Source organism: Gorilla gorilla, chromosome X (genome assembly GCF_029281585.2).
Source record: "Gorilla gorilla gorilla isolate KB3781 chromosome X, NHGRI_mGorGor1-v2.1_pri, whole genome shotgun sequence".
Taxonomy (NCBI): domain Eukaryota; kingdom Metazoa; phylum Chordata; class Mammalia; order Primates; family Hominidae; genus Gorilla; species Gorilla gorilla.
Window position 1 is genome coordinate 61,134,623 of NC_073247.2, and position 18,877 is coordinate 61,153,499.

Genomic DNA, 18,877 nt, shown 5'->3' on the forward strand with positions numbered 1-18,877 from the left:
TTTCTTTTTCTTTTAGAAGATAGGCCAACCCCAACCCAACTATCACTGTTTGCATTCTCTGCAAAGTTTAGGTTGTGAAACCAAGCCTCCATCTTGTTTTACCGCTTGAGGGCATGGCTTCTAACTCTGGGGGCAAGGCTTTGTTTAGCAATCCTGCCTCAGAGGATGAGCCCTCTCTGGTTCCATAGCTGCATGTTTTCCTAGCCCTGTCTCTTAAAGGGCCCCATCCAGCTACTGGGTTTTTTTCTGCCTGTCTGTGTATGTACTGTGTATGATTTCTGTAAAATGAGCTCTAATCAATTTGGCTTAAAGAAAGACAAGCGCTTGGATTAAATATTTTTAAAAGGGAAGATAAAAGCTGTGGTACTTTTCAGTTCATGTGACTTTAATCTTTGAGAAATAAAAACAGCCTTAAAGATTATTGGTAGAATGCAGGTGTCATTAAAATGTAAATAGATGAAATAAACTGTGCAGGTCAGATGCAAGGTTTGCCGAATGTTTTAAGGTTACAAACTGCTTTTTGGCTTTTGAGAACTATCTGTCTTGCCTGCTTCACAATTGGTAAGGCCTGGCACAATTAGTAAGGCCTGGGGACATATGGAACCAACCACGCCCTTCATTATGCTGGAGTCAAACCTTGACTGCACTTAACACACAAAGCAAATTAACAAGTTTCACCTTAAAGTTAAAAATCCGCTAGGAGTTACTATTATAATACGTGATTGAAGCTACTGAAAGTAAATTTACATGCAAGAAGTGTAAGAACAGTAAAATGTGTTTTTTTGGAAAAGGTTACAAAAAGGCATGGAAATGTAAATTTTTGCCTAGGCTTAAAAGATTGTTTTGAATTAGGAAAAAACTGAGGGTTCAAACAAGTGGTGGAAGAATTGTAGAAATTAATCTCGCAGAAGAGGTTCTCTGTGTGAACATGTTGACTAAATTCAAAAGGGCTGTAAAAGGTTTTTGCTTCTTTAAAATTTATGAGTCATCATTTTGGAAAAATAAATAACTTATGGTAATCTGGAATTCTATTTCATAATATCAAGTGCTTTAAACACATTTAACAGTCTTCCCAAAATCAAACTTCAGTTTCAAAATTGTCTTTCTTGACAACTTTCAGATAGTCCAGAGGGCCCCTGGAATGTCCAGAAAAGAGAGGTAAACAGGATTATTTGACATGTCTAGGTACACTGGATTGCCAAAGGTGATGTTCAATCTTCTTTAGGTTATATCTTGGTGAATAATGCTAATATATGTTCCAAAATTGTATGGGATTTCTAAAATTCTAATGTCTAAGTATATGCTATCAATCATAATTAAGGTTGCTATGTTGTTATTGTAAACCACGGAGATAACCAAACTTCTTTGTCAATTGTGTTTCTAACTATAACTGCTCTAGACATTTTGCTGTTCACAGACAATTGTTGTCTTGTTTTAATCCTTTCAAAAGATGGTTTATAATAAGCTATAGGACGCTGACAGGTGCTCTCAAATACAATTTCTGATTGTATTTGAGACAATTGGGTTTCTGATAACTTTGGAGATTGTAACATTGGAATAAAGGAAAATGTACAGTATTCACGAAGAGCTGAAATGTTCATGAATATCACGTGAAACAAGAGTTAACTAACTGGACTGAACTCAGAAATCTGAAGCAACCTTTCTAAGACTTTTGCTTGGAATATTGCTGATCCGTGTTTTGTTTTTCAGAGTCAAGGAAACTTATGTTAAACTATTTATAGCCTTTTAATAATTGAGTAAGGTAATACCCACTGTGAGCAAAATTTGGAGCACGTTTGTTTCTCTCTGCCTGGTTCCTCTAACTTTGAAAACTATCTGGAGTGTTCTTATGGCAATATAGTTGTTTGCATCAGTGCAATAAGAATCAATTTTTCTTTTGCAGCAGGACACAATTGGAGAATGTGGTAATTTTACCAAGGCTTTGACTGGAAGGGTATGCTTCCCTTTAAGGAGTCAAGCTTGACTTGCAGAGCCGATAGAAGCCCAGTGGGGAGACTGGCCTCATACCCTCATGTACCCAGTCCCTGTAGAGGGTTCCTGACCTGTGGTCAATAAAGAATGCCACTTTCTAACAGGTCCAAGAGCTCCAAGTTTATCTTGGGACCTTAAGAGGAGAGGATCACCCAACTCACAGGTACTTGAGGATAAACCCATGGCTGGGCTTGGCTTTAAAAGGTCTTTTTTTTTTTTTTTTTTTTTTTTTGAGACAGAGTCTCGCTCTTGTCACCCAGGCCGGACTGCAGTGGCGCTATCTCGGCTCACTGCAAGCTCCGCCTCCCGGGTTCACGCCATTCTCCTGCCTCAGCCTCCCGAGTAGCTGGGACTACAGGCGCGCACCACCACGCCCGGCTAATTTTGTATTCTTAGTAGAGACGAGGTTTGGCCATATTGGCCAGGCTGGTCTCGAACTCCTGACCTCAGGTGATCTGCCCGCCTCGGCCTCCCAAAGTGCTGGGATTACAGGCTTGAGCCACCGCACCCAGCCTAAAAGGTCTTATATGAGATCCCTTGGGGAACAGAGTTCCAGCACAGACAATCTAAAAGGTCTTTGTAGAAATAATTTTTCTTGCTTCACTTTATGCAAATAATAAGGCCAAGTATAAGACTAAAGTTTATTTTGCAAACCACTCAGTCCTAGGATGATTTGGTTTTTTAACAAAAATGAGGACTGGAGAGAGAGAAAAATTATGTTTCAACACTTATCATACATTTGTCACTAAATTCTAAACTCACTAGTTGTTTTTAAGTTTTTGCCTACATGTTAGACTAACCCTGATTGTTCCGTGAACCAACCAGCAATCTCCAACTTCAGCTCAGAAAGAAAAAAAGGGATGGGTAATGTAGAAATCCAGATCAGTATTCTAATTCTGAGAAATTATCCTACAAATCCTGCCAGGCGATTGGAATAAATAGGGTGCCCATCACTCAGGGGTTTCCTTTTGGGAAAGTAAGACCAAGGGAGCTGACCAAAGCCAAGCACCATGCACCCAAATCCTAGCAAGCATGACTATAGCCACCAGTTATCTGGGCATGTCACAAGACATCCTTTTCTCTCCTTTGTTGGAGGAAGACTCAATCCCACAGCTTTACCCTAGCATTCAGCTTATAATAAGGAGTCCATGCAACCCCCCACCCTGAGACACATTTTTGTCCCAAACTCAATTCCAAGCTTTGGGTCAAAGTCCTAGGAAAGAAAACTGGATCTGAAGGATCCAGAGGCGGGTGATAATGGGAAGTTAAAAGGCACAGGGCAGGTGAGCATGGCTAATTCCTGCCGATCAAGCCAAGCCCAAGCTTCTTGTTTCATGGATAAAGGCCACGTTAGTATCCATGGCAAAAATGAGGTCTAGGGAATCCACAGCTACTGAAAAGCAGGGGAGATAGGGCATATGTGGGTAAGAGTGGGTGATTCCCACCCCGTACCCACCCTTCCCCCGCTTCATTGGTGCAAGCCGCTGTGACATTCATGGCGGGACGTGCCATGGTCGCCAGGACTCAGGGATGCAAGGATGGAAGAGGGAAAGACGATGCTTTTCCCTCTTTCCCTCACGTACCCCGGGTATCTGTTAGGAAGAGAAGGGAACCAGGGATACCTGCTCCACTCTTTCTAGAAGGGTAGCCATTCATCTTCAGTCTGTACCCTTTTTGAGTGCATCCTGAACCCCTGGGACTCCTTTAAAAGGCACCTTCTTTTTTCCTTTCTCCTCTTCTGTCTTCTTCACAGATAGGTAATTGTGTCTCTGTACTATGGGATGCTCCCCTCAAATGCATCCTCCAAACTGGAAAGAGTTAATTTCCCAAACCTTAAACTGGTTGGCTTAGGATTGGGCTCAGGGGAAGGGGAACCAGAAGGGTAAAGTGTTTTTTTACCAGTCAGGCTTTTGGCCTTCCTCTCCATGTGCAAACTGGTAAAAGGCCTCAGGATTTCTGAGCTGTCCTTACCCCTCCCCTTGTTTCGACTTGATACGTGTTTTCTAATAAACTGGTTTGTCTCTTCTTGCCTTCAGGTCATCAAACTCCAAGTGGCCATGCAACCAGAGCCTCTGATGATGGCCCCTTCTGCTGGGAACTTTACATAGGCCTCTGAGGGAGCTTTGACTGCCGTTTCCCCAAAACAGCACCCCTGTCAGCAGGAAGCAGTTAAGATCGGTCTTCATACTTATCCTTATTCTAAGGGCAGTTGGATGTGCTTCTTTAGAGGGGCGAATGAGGCAGCCAAGTGGGAGGGGTTCCCTGGAAAAACTCCAACCAGCCTGCACACTGGGGTGGAGCCTTGGGAAGTTCATGCCATTTGCAGCAGGGAGGTGCCTGACTCCTTCTCTCTGTGTGGAACCTGGGATTCAAGTTGCGAGCGGGAAGCGCTCTAGCAGGGACTCTGGCCTTGTGAGAGTCCCTGTTTCCCCCCTTTCTTTCTTTACATCCAATAAAACCCTGTCTTACCATTCAAATCTGAATTTTTGTGGCCGTGGACAGAGGACCCCATCTTTAGCTGAAATAAGGAAAAGTCCTGCTACAACATCAAATACAATAATTAATGCAAAATGGATCAAAGGCTTCGTGTAATAGCTAAAACTATAAAACTGTTAGACGGAAACATAGGGGTAAATCCCCGTGGCCTTAGATTTGGCAATAGTTTCTTACAAGTGATACCAAAAGCACAAGCAACAAAAGAAAAACAGATAAATTGAACTTTATCAAAATTGTGAGTTTTTGTTCTTTAAAGGACACTATCAAGAAAGTGAAAATACAACCCACACAATGGAAGAAGAGGTTTATAAAGTATACGCTGGGTAATGGCCTAGCACCCAGAATCTATAAAGTACCCACAACTCAATAACAAAAGGACAAAAATCGGAAAAGGGTCGAAGTCAACATTTCTCAAAAGAAGATGCACAAATGGCCAACAGGCACAAGAAAAGATTCTCAATGTTTTAGTCATTAGGAAATACAAATCAAAACCACAATGAGATACAACTTTACATATACTACAATGCCTATAATCAAAAAGATCATAAGAAGCACTGGTGAGCACGTAGAGACATTTGAACCCTAAAACACTGCTGGCAGGAATATAAAATGGTGCAGTCATTTTGGAAAACAGTCCAGCAGTTTCTCAAAGAGTTAAATCTAGAATTATCATATGGCTTAGCAATTCCTAGGTATATACCTAAGAAAAATGAAAGCATATGTCTTCACAAAAACTTGTACTCAAATGTTTATAGCAGTATTACTCATAGTATCTAAAAGTAGAAACAACCCAAATGTTCAACGTAATGAATGGATAAATAAAATATGGTATAACCATACAATCAAATATCATTTGGCTGTAAAAAGGAATGAAGTACTGAGGCATGGTAGAACATGGATGAACCTTAAAAATACTATGTTTCACGAAAGAAGCCAGTCACAGAAAATCACATATATGGTGCCATTCATGTGAAGTGTCAAGAATAAGCCAATCTACAGTCAGAAAATAGATTAGTAGTCACTGCTAGTGGCTGGAGGGCAGGGGGAATGGAGAGTGACTGCTAATGGGTAGGAGCTTTCTTTATGGGGTGATGAAAATGTTACAAAATTGGTGGTGCTGATGATTGTAAAACTGTAAATATACTAAAAAACATAGAATCATAGACTATAAATGAATAAATTGTTTGGTATGTGAATCATATATCAAAGCACATGTTCTGATCAAAGTGGAAAACAATGAAATAAAAAGTTCCCTGGAGCAGAGTTCTGGAGCGGTGGGAGTTAAACAGGTAAATGTAATTCATATAAGTCTAAATTCTGGAAACAAGGACTGTGTCTTTTACATTGCCGCAGTGCACATGTTTAACAAAGTTCTGTATGTAGCCAATGTTAAAGACAATCACAGTAAAAAATGAAGAAAAGCTCTTGGAACCAAACCGTCCATCAATTTGCAACTATGTAGAAGAGAAGATGTTATGAAATCATGGAAGTCTCCAAGAGCCTTGACATGTAAGAAGCTTGTAAAATTGAATTGTGCAGGTGCCTTGAGACTTGGTCAGAAACTTGCTCATTCCAGAGATTCCCTGGGGTTCAGATAGCTGACAACTACGCCTGGAGAAGTTAGACCTGTTCTAAATACCCTAGAGATTCTAGCACTCTTAAAACCATCTCCAGGCTCAGAATCTAGAGAATTGCTGAACTAACTTGCTTTCCTTGAGGAGCTTCGGACTACTTAGAAGGGAATCAGGCTTGGGGTCAGTTTTTGAGACTAAAAGTCCTGAAATCTGTCTCTCCTGGAAACACTAAGGGACATTTTTTAGTAATTTTTCTTCCAGTAAAATCCCAAAGTCTAATTTGAATCCAAATCTTTGGGGTTCATCCAGAAGCGAATGGCTGCTAGGAACATAGACTGTTTGACTCCAGAGTCAGTAAATGTTAGATAGATTAAATCTTTACTTTATCTAGCTTTAGATTTGGTCTTGTATGAAACTGACAATAAAATAAGAAACATGGTTTAAACCATACAAATATCTGTCAAGAAGCTAGTGTGTCTCAAATCACTTTCACAAGGGTTAAAGATAAACCTGTAGCCATCTGATTTCTTTGCCAGTAGGAATGGGGTACTTGGTCATAGAATGAATATTATTTATATTTGCTTTCAAAACCCTTGATGGTTTAAAACATATACACTTTGTTTTGTAGGATAGATTACTTCCCACAAATGCTCATATGGAAGACTCTAAAACTAAATAGCATTTAAAGTGAATTCCATGACCCCTATTGATTTCCATTATGAAATCATAGATGGAATTCCATGGGAAGAATTCTCCTAAGTGACTGTTGAAAACTTTTGCAAAGGAAGATGCTATCATGGTGGTCATCTCTATGACCTACTGACCAGTGTAAAGAACACTGCTGGAACTTTGGTGCTACCAACTGTCAGCTATTAGTTATCTGCCCTTACTTAGAATTCAGTTAGGACCAAGCCAATCCAATTCAGGTCTCCTCAAGGATTCTTACACATGCAGATAGTAAAATAACTTACTGTTTAATTAGGAAGGCCCTAGTTAGTATTCCTGGGGTTAAGCATTAACACAAAGGCTGCAAGATAATTTTTATTAAAAGGATACTATATTAGGCTACTGAAATGGCAAAGCAATGAGTCTCAAATTTCAGAGGGCAAATTGAAAATACAGATTCTTGGGCCACACACTCAGAGCCACAGAGTCAGTCAGATAATCCTAAAGCAAAGGACATCCAAGATTCTGCAGGCTCCTTGGATACATAATCCAGTACCTATATTCTCTTTGGAATGTGATAATATGGGATTCTATATATAACTAACAGCCTATAAATACTATACACTGGGTACTGTCTACACACATTACATATATTAACTTAATCCTCACAGCAAAACTTTCAAGGAGATACTATTATTTTCATCCCCATTTTATAGATGAGAAAACTAAGGCAGAGGTTAAGTAACTTTCCCAGGGTCACTCTGCTGATAAAGTAGCCGTACTTAGATTTTAACAAATCATCATTTATTGCAGAAACTATGCTTAATCTGCTATGGGCTATAACACTTTGCTTTTCCTACACCATTTTTTTTCTAGCTATATCAGATTTTTTTAAATTGGCAGTTTTAAGAGTGTGCTAACAAGGTCAATCTCTGTGAAAGTCAGAGGAATGCTCTCTGTACTAATTAAGAGATAATCACAACTAATTTCTCCTGGCCTCAATAATACAGACATGGTCTGTCTGAATATTTGCATTCTTCCAGCCAAGGTCCATGAATATAGTTTGGGCATCTATTCTCAGTTTGACAGTCTTATGAAGGCAATATAGTCTATGCACCCAAAGACTGGCATAGAGTGGGTCATGGTTCTCTGGGGCTTCCTTTCATTTTCTGTGGAGATAGAGAGGAATGTATCCTCTGAAGACAGCTATGGGATTTCAACAAGAAAACACCTGACCAGAGACATTGAGAAGTATAACCTAGATTCATATTTATTTAATATCTCTTGAGTGCCTGCTATATGGAGGTGCTAGGGTTATGGTAGGGAAGAAAACAGGCAACCCCCTGCCCTTGGGGATATCCTTATTTAATATTCAACATGTCTTTAAGTATTATTCTTATTAGAATTATAATCTTCCTTGAAATATGACCCTCCAAATTGCCTCAGTTTCCCCACAAGTAAAACAAAGGTGGGATTAAACTCCCTAGGTAAGCGGCCTCTGAGCCAGAGCTTAGTGTGTAGGAAGTTTATTGGGAGTGCTATCAGAACTGACACCTGTTGAGGAAGTAAAGAAGCAAGACTGGCTAGAGGGAGAGGCTGAACTGTGATACAGCCTCAACAAAGGCTGCAGATCACCTCATAGGGCCCTCTGGAATTGAGATGGTCATGCTAAATTGGAGCCAGGGGATCAGGGATAAGGTTTTTACACCATCCCCCCATAAGGCAGGTCATTGGTTAGTGCTGTCCTGTGCAAGACAGCTGTCTTCAAAGAATGGAAATTCCCAAAGAGCTATTTTCAGGCAGCACTTCCAGCAGCTAGGGGAAGAAGTTATTTAGTCCTCAAGGGGGATTTGGACGATACATCACAGCATCCATTACGGAAAGACTGGACTCTCATCTATGACACCCTGTCCAGATATCACATCCTACAATCTTATGACTGTAGGGGACTGGTAATGTCACTGCTGTCCACTCCGTCAAGTAGATACCCTAAGTGTAGTGAGTGCCCCTGTGGCAGTGTTGCCCTGGGATGCTGTTTCTTACTTGGCTACCTGCTGCTCTGAATACCCAATAGACCTTGATTGGCAGGCCCAATCTCTCATCCTGCTTGAAGCTTACACTTGCACCTCATGAGCTTTGTGGGATCTTCAGAGTAGATGTCAGCGCTTTGAGTTCCATCACAGGCCTCTACAGACATAATCTGGGTGCAGCGACACCCTGCATAATCTTGTAAAGCAGGATTTTGCTAATTTTCTGGAGAGCTGAACCTGGCTTCTGTGTTATGTTAATTAAAAGCATCTTGATTTATGAGAGTTGTAGGCAAAGGCATGCAATGGCTCAGGGATACACAATTTCTAACTTTGTGCTGCCACCTAATGGCCATCCAGCTGATGAGCAAAACAGAAGGCTGGGATATAATTAATTGAATATCCAAGAAAAGGAATCTTTAATGTGGGCTTCCCCTTCATCCCCCACTTGGAGATGAAGAAACATTCAAAGTTTCAGCTTAGGTTGTCTTAAAACCTGTCTCCATGAATCATTCCTTCCCTGGAAAGCCTTCTACCAATCTTTCAAGCCCTAACTCAGATGTCCTCTCTTTAAGAAGCCTTCCCAACCAACCCAGCAGTCAGCCTTTCCTCCTCTGGGCTGCCCTGGAATGGGGTATGTCCCTTTAGCATAGCCTGAATTGCACTTAGGTGAATTGCTTTGTGGTATATCTGACCAGGCTGAGCTCCAGTGAGGCAAGTTGTTGTGTTTTTGTTTTGTTTTTCTTGCTTCGTACATAGTATTTTCCCAAAGAGTGTTGTAGGGCTACCCTAACCATTCATTTCACTCTACTTCTTGCTCTTTAAACTGTTTCTGGGTCTGTCATACAAATGCATGCTGGAAGTGATGAAAAAGTTGTCAAAGTAGTTTGCACTTTGTGACATTCTGTCCCTCTTTCTCTTTCTCACTTCTGTCTCACATTCAGTTTTTAGAGAACTGCCTCACAGAGGCAGGCTTTCACTGTCCATGGGAACTTTTGTTTCATGACCCAGTTGGGACACCCCTCTTTTACTTCATTGTGACTGCTGCCATTTGAAGAACAGACTGGACTTCCCTCCACACTCCTTGCTTCTTAATATATATGCAATCATCTTTAGGAATATCAAGACCCTATTTTATAAAAACCCACCAAAACTCTATTTTGTAAAGCACTCTCACCATTCTGGTACCCAGCAGCCCACTGCCTGTGAACATCCAAATCTCTGGAATGCATTGAGTAACATGTTCAGTGTAGCCAGTGCTTCTGGTCCACCTAGCCTGACCCGTGGAATTCACTTACTAACTCACAGACATGCTCTACTCAGAACTCCCTATTTTCCTTCAATTAAGGCTACTGAGCCTACAACTTTCCCTCCTACCCAGCAGCGATGCCACTCCAGCTGTTAATCAGTGTTTGAAGAAACCATGGGCCAACCAAGAGGCCCTTCAGCACATCTTGAAGTCCGAGGGAGAGCATTCAAATGGAATCTGTTAACTGGCTCTTTCCTCCAATGCACAAATACCTTCCACTGTCTTTTTCACTTATGGATTCTGACCATTTAACAGGCACTTATCAGGTGCTCAATAAATGTTTGCTGAATAAGTGAATGAATCCATTTAGGTGGAAGATTTGAGGGTAATACCTGGAATGTTCATCAGAGAGCACCGTGGTCTTTGGGCTTTACCTGTTCAGCTGCATACATGTTAACCCCATGTACCTGAGGTAATGGAGATACAAAGCACCCAGACTGGCTTGAGAGAGTAAAGGAAATCTTCCAGAGCAGGTGATGGTAGAGCCCACCTTGGCAGCAAAGTGAGAGTTTTGCCAGGTAGACAAGGAGGGGAAGGAAGGAATGACAGGAACAGGGAAGCGGATGGGCAGGTAAGTGTAAGGAACCATGATGGGCTTCTTCCACCTGGTTCATTCAGGAGACTATGAGTAGTCCAGGTTTTCTGGAGTGAGGTATAAAGTGACAGGGCAGGGAAAATGCTGAGAGACTTGACCAAATAGAATCATGGTATTTTAAAAGCAAAAAGCAAAAAGCAAAAAATAAAAAATAAAAAAATAAAAAAGATCACTGCCTGCTGCAAAATACACAAATGTTTCCCACCAAACTTGGAGAAGAAAATCCAGATCCAGCCCCTGCCTCCCTCTCTGCCCTCAGCTGCCTCTTCCTGCTTCCTCTCTCATTCTGCTCCAGTCACACAGGCTTCCCTGCTTGCCAGCTGGATTTCTGAAACCAAGGGAACCTCCTCTGGTCTCTAGCAGGCTCCACCATGGACTCAGACTGAGATCTTTCTGTGACCTTCAGAGTCTTCTTCCCCAATACCTGCTTTCCTTACTTGAAGCTCTCCTATACCATGTTTGTCTCAGGCCATATGAGCTACTACTCTTTTTTACTATTTTTCCAGATAAACCCAGATGACTGGCAGCACACTAGTAATTTCACCCTCATTGTAGGTTGAATTTCACCAAAGACCTTTTTAAAGGAGGAGAATGATCCTAGAACAAAATGTTTTGTGAGGTAGTGAGCTTCTCATCACCAGTGATGTTCCAGCAGAAGTTAAATGCCCGTTCCCAGGGAAGTTGTAGGAAGGAATCACTCACTGGGTGGGATCACATAGAGGACCTCTTAAGATTTTATTCTAACTGTACACAAACACCTAGACAGACATTATAATTTTATTAAAAGAAGGTGATATAGGTATCGCGTAATTAAGCAAAATATATAAAATGTAAATTTTTCAAATAAACAAATTTGAAGGACTGTATTTTATAAAAGGGATCCATTTGGGTGACTTTAACTAGAATCCTAAAATATTACAGGTAAAGGGGACTTTATTCACTTTGTTTTCTAAAACAAGAATTCTTTCTAATAGAACATTTTAGCATGATTACATTTGTTTAGAATTTGACCTGGTACATAGTAGGAGATAAATACATATTTGTTTAATGAATGCATAACCAAAGAAAAAATGTGATGTATATAACTTTTCAAAAATACAGCTATTGTTCCAAGTAAGATTCAAGTGTACAGTTTTGGCTGAGAGGACCTAGTTTGAGAAGTTGCTGTTGAGTGCAATAACAATAGTGAAAGGTGCTTGTTTTGTTTAATTTTGGTCTTGTTGTTTGGTCATTGTTGGAGAACAAAAGGTCAACAGTATTTTCTGATGACAATTATATTCCTTTTAAAAATGTGGATCACCAGTAAAACTTCCAAAAGAAAACATCTTCACGTGTCCTTAGGTTATGTAAATGTCTATTGAGGTGCTTGAGAGGAGGCATGTTGTCTCACAGTTCCCTTATTCAGAATGTACCTGCCCCCACCCCTTATACATATGACCCACCCGAAGCCTCAGCTGCACTTCACCACCTGGTGAGTGGCGAGGGTGCCAGCATGGTAAGCACAATCCCCACATGGCAAGCCCAGACAGTAAAGGTCAGATCTGTTGGGAGTGGCTGGGGGTTGAGATTATGAGGCTCATACCTATTTCTCTAAACTCAACACCCCAGTGGCCAATCTTTTCAAGAAATAGGAGGGAGAGCTTTGAATGGACTCTGGATTCATGAGGCAGCTTTTAGGGTCCCTTAGAGACCCTTCCCTATGGCCTCATCTTCTGCTCCACCTATCCCTTTATCATAGAGATTGCTGCCTCTAATACTGGGATGGGATCTACATTTTCAAGGGACGGTTCCTGTTGCACCTGCTTTTTAAATGAGGCGGACTCTAGCATAATATCAGCTACTTGGAAAAGAACACCAGTCTTCCATCAAATAAGCTGTCTTCGTTGCCTGACACATTGACTTGTCAAGTTCCAAATGTCACGACCTGTGAAAACTTGAGACAACTACAAAGCAAATTAATGCCGGAGAAGTGGGCCCTAGGACTTCAGCAATTTGAGATTCTGATTACAAAAGACTGGAAAAGGAAAGACCCTTGGTAGTGCTCAACATGAACCAAAACACAAATAGACTCAGCATTTTTAATGTTTTAATGACTAGAAATGGAATCTTCACATATTGTAAAAAATGAACAGAAAAGAAACATTAAATAAGAATAATGCATAATCTGCGATTTTTTTTTTTTTTTGAGACAGAGTTTTGCTCTTGTTGCCCAGGCTGGAATGCAATGGCGCGATCTTGGCTCACCACAACCTCCACCTCCCAGGTTCAAGCGATTCTCCTGCCTCAGCCTTCCCAAGTAGCTGGAATTATAGGCATGCGCCACCAAGCCCGGCTAATTTTGTATTTTTAGTAGAGATGGGGTTTCTCCATGTGGGTCAGGCTGGTCTCAAACTCCCGACCTCAGGTGATCCGCCCACCTCGGCCTCCCAAAGTGCTGGGATTACAGGCGTGAGCCACCGCACCTGGCCTAATCTGCGATTTTTATTGTTTTGTGTTAATCTGTATTTTCAATGTTTGTATAATGTCCATGTGTTTGTAGTAATAAAATAATAAGGCATTTAAAACTATTTACTTTCAACCTTCACATCATTTTGTACTTATGTTACTTTGTAAGCAACTATGTCATTAAATTCTGGATTCTGAATCCAGTAGGCCCTTTCAGGTGGACCAGAAACCACAGTGAGAGAAGGTGGGGAATCTGCAATGAGTGTCTAAATAAGTTACTTCAGATCCAGTACCTATCTGGTTGCTAGGTTTTTCTGGCTCCCACAGGTGGTTCCCTCATCCTGTCAGAGTGAGCTTCATGCTGATCCTTTGTGTATTGCTGGATATTCAGGACATCATGTTTGGAGGTCCACAGATCCTGTTGATACAGAAGGATTGCCAGAGTGCAGGCCACCTTAGGGTGGCCACCATAGCTGCCATGGAATTTTGTTCTAGTGAGAGAGAGCAATGAACTATTTATGCCTGGAAAATTCTGTAGAAGTCACTTAAGTGAGACATCAGGCTTGATATAGGAAGTGAGGCAGTCAGGCTGTGCTTCTGGGATCTGGATGCTATATCCTGACAGCCTGTCAGTCAAAGATTCATGTGCAGAGGTCAGCAGAATATGGGCACAGCAGGCTGTTAACTATCAGGACTGTGTGTGAACTATGCTGACCTGATATATGAACTTAAGGGCCCAGTCAGAGCCCAGGTTCTGGGGCAGCTGATGTGCCCAAGGTAGATTAGGAATCCAATACTGGAGCAAGTTCAAAACTCTCCTAATAGGCGATGGTGACATGTTTGCCATTTATCCTACAGGCAGCAAGTGAGAAGTCAGTGAGGGGTTTGCATGAGAGGAAAATAAATACTCTGCATTCTGGACAGGCCTGTCTGATGGTGCCTTGGAGAATGAAATGGAGGTGAGGAGGTGGGTAAGGAGAAGGAAGGCAGGGTGAGAAACAGCACCAAATAAAGAAATCAAGGTGAACTGATGTGGCCTTGGTCTCAAGCTGTAGTAGTGGAGTTGGATGGAAGAGTGGAAATAGAGTTCAGAGAGCATTACATTTAGGGATGGGCTGGGCTCCCACCTGTAATTTCAGCATTTTGGGAGGCTGAGGCAGAAGGATCACTTGAGGCCAGGAGTTCAAGACCAAACTGAGCAACACAGTGAGACTCCATCTCTAAAAAAAAAAAGATAGGAATGACCAAAGTTGGTGAACAGATAGTAGGGAGAAGGTAAGATGTAAAATGAATTCCAGGTTCCAGCTCAGGAGACAGGTTGCATGATGGTATCATGAACTGAGATTTTAGGCACAAGAGGGGAAGGAGGAAATTTGGATAGGACGTAGAGCAGGAGTGGAGTTAGGGAAACAGTTCAGTGGTCTCCAGTGGGTGCTATCAGCCTTCCAAATGAGGATTTCTAGGGACAGTCAAATACCTAAACCTGGAGAGGGGCTGGGCAGGGATCAGGTAGAGGAGTGATCCACAGTCGTTGCCTGACATCATGGACATAGTTGAGCTGACACTGAACAAGTATGAGTCTAATGAAATGGAAAGATGAAGAAGAGATTAGTGAAGAATAGAAAAGGGAATGTAGCAGGAAAAAAAAAAAGAGGCATTGCCAAGAATGGCACCTTGGGTAGCATCATTATGGATATATCAGAGTCAGCCAGTTAAAACACATCCTTAAACAATGCCCATGTGCCAGATCCTGTAGTGGATTCTGACAATTGTGGTCCACAGAACAGCAACATAGAGTTTAGTGCTTCAGACAGACATTGAACACATTTTACAATGAAACAAATTGTTACAAAATGTTTACCTAGTAATTATAAGTAGAAAAAGTATTGTCAAGGAAAATATAGGATGCTGTGGGAGTGTAGAACAGTATGGACTTAACCAAATCTCACTGGGCGGGGATTCGAGGAAAGGTACAAATGCCTTCTCTGAGAAAGTAGCACCTAGGTTGAAAATTGAAGGAGAAGTAGCTGTTGACAAGCCAATGGGAAGAGAGAGAATCTCTTGCAGGAAGAAGAAAAGGAGCCAGTGAAGCCTCCTCAGAAGAAGCTACCAGAGAGATAGGAGGAGAGCACTGAAGAGACTATTAGGAAAGCTAAATGGGGAGAGAGAATATGTCAGCTCCAAACCCAGAGGTCATCAGCCATGGTCACCCCCTTCTGCTGACAAGGTTGCCTATGACACCAAGTAAGCCACCTCCTTCCACTTGAATTTTGGTTTCAGCAGGACAACTTCTCGGCCACGGGCTTCTCTTGGGAGCAGCCAGTTTGCTAGGACCAGAGGATGAGGCAGGGTTTGTCTATAGAGGCATTTTTCCTACAGAGGAAGTTTTTGATGGTGAAGGAGCTGTTCTACTTTTTGATTGTGGTGGTGGGCCTACTGTGGTATGTGTTTGTCAAGTCTCATAGAACTGTACACAAGAAGAGTGAACTTTAGTGATTTAAAATTATACTTCAATAATGTAAGCAAGAAAAATAATACACTCTCACATTAAAATGCACACTTACTTGAAAAGCTCATAAAATATATAAATCAATTTGAGTAGAAATAATAGAATATTAGTGAGAGTGAAAAAGAGGATAAATAAGTGGAGAGATCGTCCAAGTAAATGGCCTGGAAAATTATAGTTTTTAGATGCGTAGTCTCCCAAAATTGATCTGTATATTCAATGCAATTCAAAAAAAACCTCTATATTTTAATGTGTGGAAATTGCCAAACTGATTCTAAAATTTACATAAAATCCAAATGTGCATGAAAAAGAAGATTCATTTGAAAAAGATCAAGGTGTGAATCAGCTTGGTGCTGATACAGACTCATTTGCATATGAAAAACTTAATTAATGGTAATTATGGCACTGCAGACCATGGGAAATTGACTATCTTTTCCATAATTAGTCTTGAGAAAACTGGGCCTCTCCCTCACATCAGAAACAAAAATTCATTTTGGATGGACTTAAATTTTAAAGGAAAAGCATATATCTTTTGAAATATAAGACTGTATGTTCGTATTTTATATGTATATTTGTTTCATTCACATTTGTATATGCATAATATATCACAGGGATAAAGAAACATAATGAGAAAATATACACTGTCTTATGGCAATATTTTTGAAAATTTGAATGTATTAACAAATGTTTGAAAAATTTTACTTAAACTTGATTCAAGATGATACAGAAGTCATGAAGAGGTATATAGATATTAAAATAAATGAATAATTTAAAATTGTCCCAAGAATTAAAAGCAAAAATGAAAGACTCTAGGCTCATCAAACATTAAAGGAGAAAACGATCCCAATATTATACAAAGTGTTCTAAGGAACATATGATAAAAAGAACATTTTCCAATTTATATCATGTGGTTAAATTTTGATAGCGAATACGATGATGGACACAAAAATAAAGGGCAATAAGAGATCAATCACACCCATGAAAATAGATGGAAAATCCTCAAGAAAATATTAGCAAACTAAATTCAGCAATGTATGAACAAAATAACATATCAAGGCCAAGATGGTCTATCATTTAGAAATAAATTATAAACTCAAGCTGCATTCATAATAAAACTTTTCTGATATCCATGAAGAGAAAGCAAGTTTCTTAACTGGATAAAGGATATCTTTAAAAAATAACTTTAATAAGTATCCTACTAAATTTTGAAATACTGAAAGCTTTCTTTTTGAGATTGAGGAATAGTTTCCCTTGATGATTCTATTGGAGATCTTAATTTACTTAGTAAGGCAAGAATAGTAAAAGTGTAAGGATTACAAATGAAGAAGCAAATCTGTCATTATTCATAGGTGATTTGATAATAGACTAGAAAACCAAAAATAACTCATACATAAATTGTTAGACAAAAGTATCACTACTAGATCATATATGTATATGCATATACATACACACACACATAAGATTTACAAACCAATACATAGGCAAAAGACTGATAGAGAATGAGTAAATTAAAATATACTAACAATAATATCATCAGAAATCAGCGTGGGTCTAATCAAAAGATAGAAACTACATAGGTTAAACATATTAGTTTAATACAAATAATTATTCAACTGTGATCAAGATTAACTATGAGATTTATGGAACCTTGATATGACACCATACGGCTAGCGGAAAGTACGCAAGAAAAGAAACACTTGGAAGGATCCCTCATGGCATAAGTTGTAGTTTGGGCCAGTGGTTGTGGCATAGCTCCACCTGATGGCCTCACCCATACCACTCACCCTGCCTCTGCTGGAAATGGAAGGAATGCCTCTTCCCCCTTCAGTGTTCCTCCACCAGCCTCTACTGAGAAAGCTCACTTTTATCGTGTTCACTTGAAAAAAGAAATGCTTAATGGAATCACGTTGTTTATCAAACAGCATATATGTAAGGATGCAGTCCAAGCAGAGAGGCAATAAAATGATAATGGATGAAAGTACATGGAATAAATCCAACACAGTAAAGACTTACATGGAAAAAAAAACTATAACCTTTTTTTAAGAGATACTCCTGTTACAGGTTGAATTGTGGCTCTCCCGACCACCATTCGTATGTTGAAGTTGTAACACCTAGTACCTCAGAATGTGGCCTTATTTGGAGATGGAGTCATTGCAGTTGTAATGAGCAAGATGAGGTCATTAAGACAGACCCTAATCCAGTATGACCAGAGTCCTCATTAAAAGGTGAAATTTGGACACAGAGACAGACACACATAGAGGAAAGGCCCCAAGAAGAGACATGCGAAGAAGACAGCCAACTACAAGCCAAGGAGAGAGGTCTCAAACAGATCCTTCCCTCATAGCCCTTAGAAGGAACCAAGTCTGCTGGCACCTTGATTTTGGACTTCTAGCCTCCAGAACTGTGAGACAATATATTTGTGTTGTTTAAGCCAACCAACTGTGGTACTTTGTTAAGGCAACCATAGCAAATGAATGGATTCTGGTACTGAGAAATAGTGTGCTGCTGTAACAAATACCTAGAAATATACACATGACATTGGGTAATACTAGATCAGCATGGGCTCCTAAGTCCAGGGACTAGTGTTGTTATCCAAAGGGGACATTTGGACACAGGCAGGCATACACACAGGGAGAATGGCACGTGAAGAATGGAGTTAAGCTGCCACAAGGCAAGGAACCACCAGAAGCTAGGAGAGAGGCATGGGACAGATTCTCCCTCAGAGCCCTCAGAAGAAACCCACCCTGCCGACACCTTGATCTTGAACGTGTAGCTTCCAGAACTGGGAAAGGATACATTTCTGTGGTTTAAGCCACCCAGGGTGTAGTGCTTTGTTACAGCAGCCCATGCAAACTAATACAGATAGTAATAAATGATAACTTCAATTAATAGAGAGACGTACTATGTTCACTGACTGTGAAACTTCATGTTGTAATAGCGTCAGTTCTCTCTGAATCATTTTAAAGATTCGATGTGACCACAAACAAAATCCCAAGCAGTCATTTTTGTGTGGCATTTGACAAGGTGATTCCAACTATGATACAGTGATGCAGTAGGCCAAGAATTCCAAAGATTAAGAAAAAGGTAGGAGGAGTTTTACTAGTACAGGCAGTCCTCGCTTTGCACCTACTGGAGGACCATGAAATGACCATGCAAATGACCATGCAAATTGCAACCATACCACGCGATATCAATAACCATAGGAAAAGTTATGCTCATTCTGTGACTTTTAAATATTTTTGTCAAAATGTTAAAACTCTCTTACTT

The 18,877-nt window shown here is 40.5% G+C and overlaps 1 pseudogene; it reads right to left on the minus strand.

The window, feature by feature from the left end:
- The window catches only part of LOC101140407 (high mobility group protein B1-like), a 52,353-nt pseudogene extending 48,849 nt beyond the window's left edge, over positions 1–3,504 (minus strand).
- Between the last annotated feature and the right edge of the window lie 15,373 nt (positions 3,505–18,877).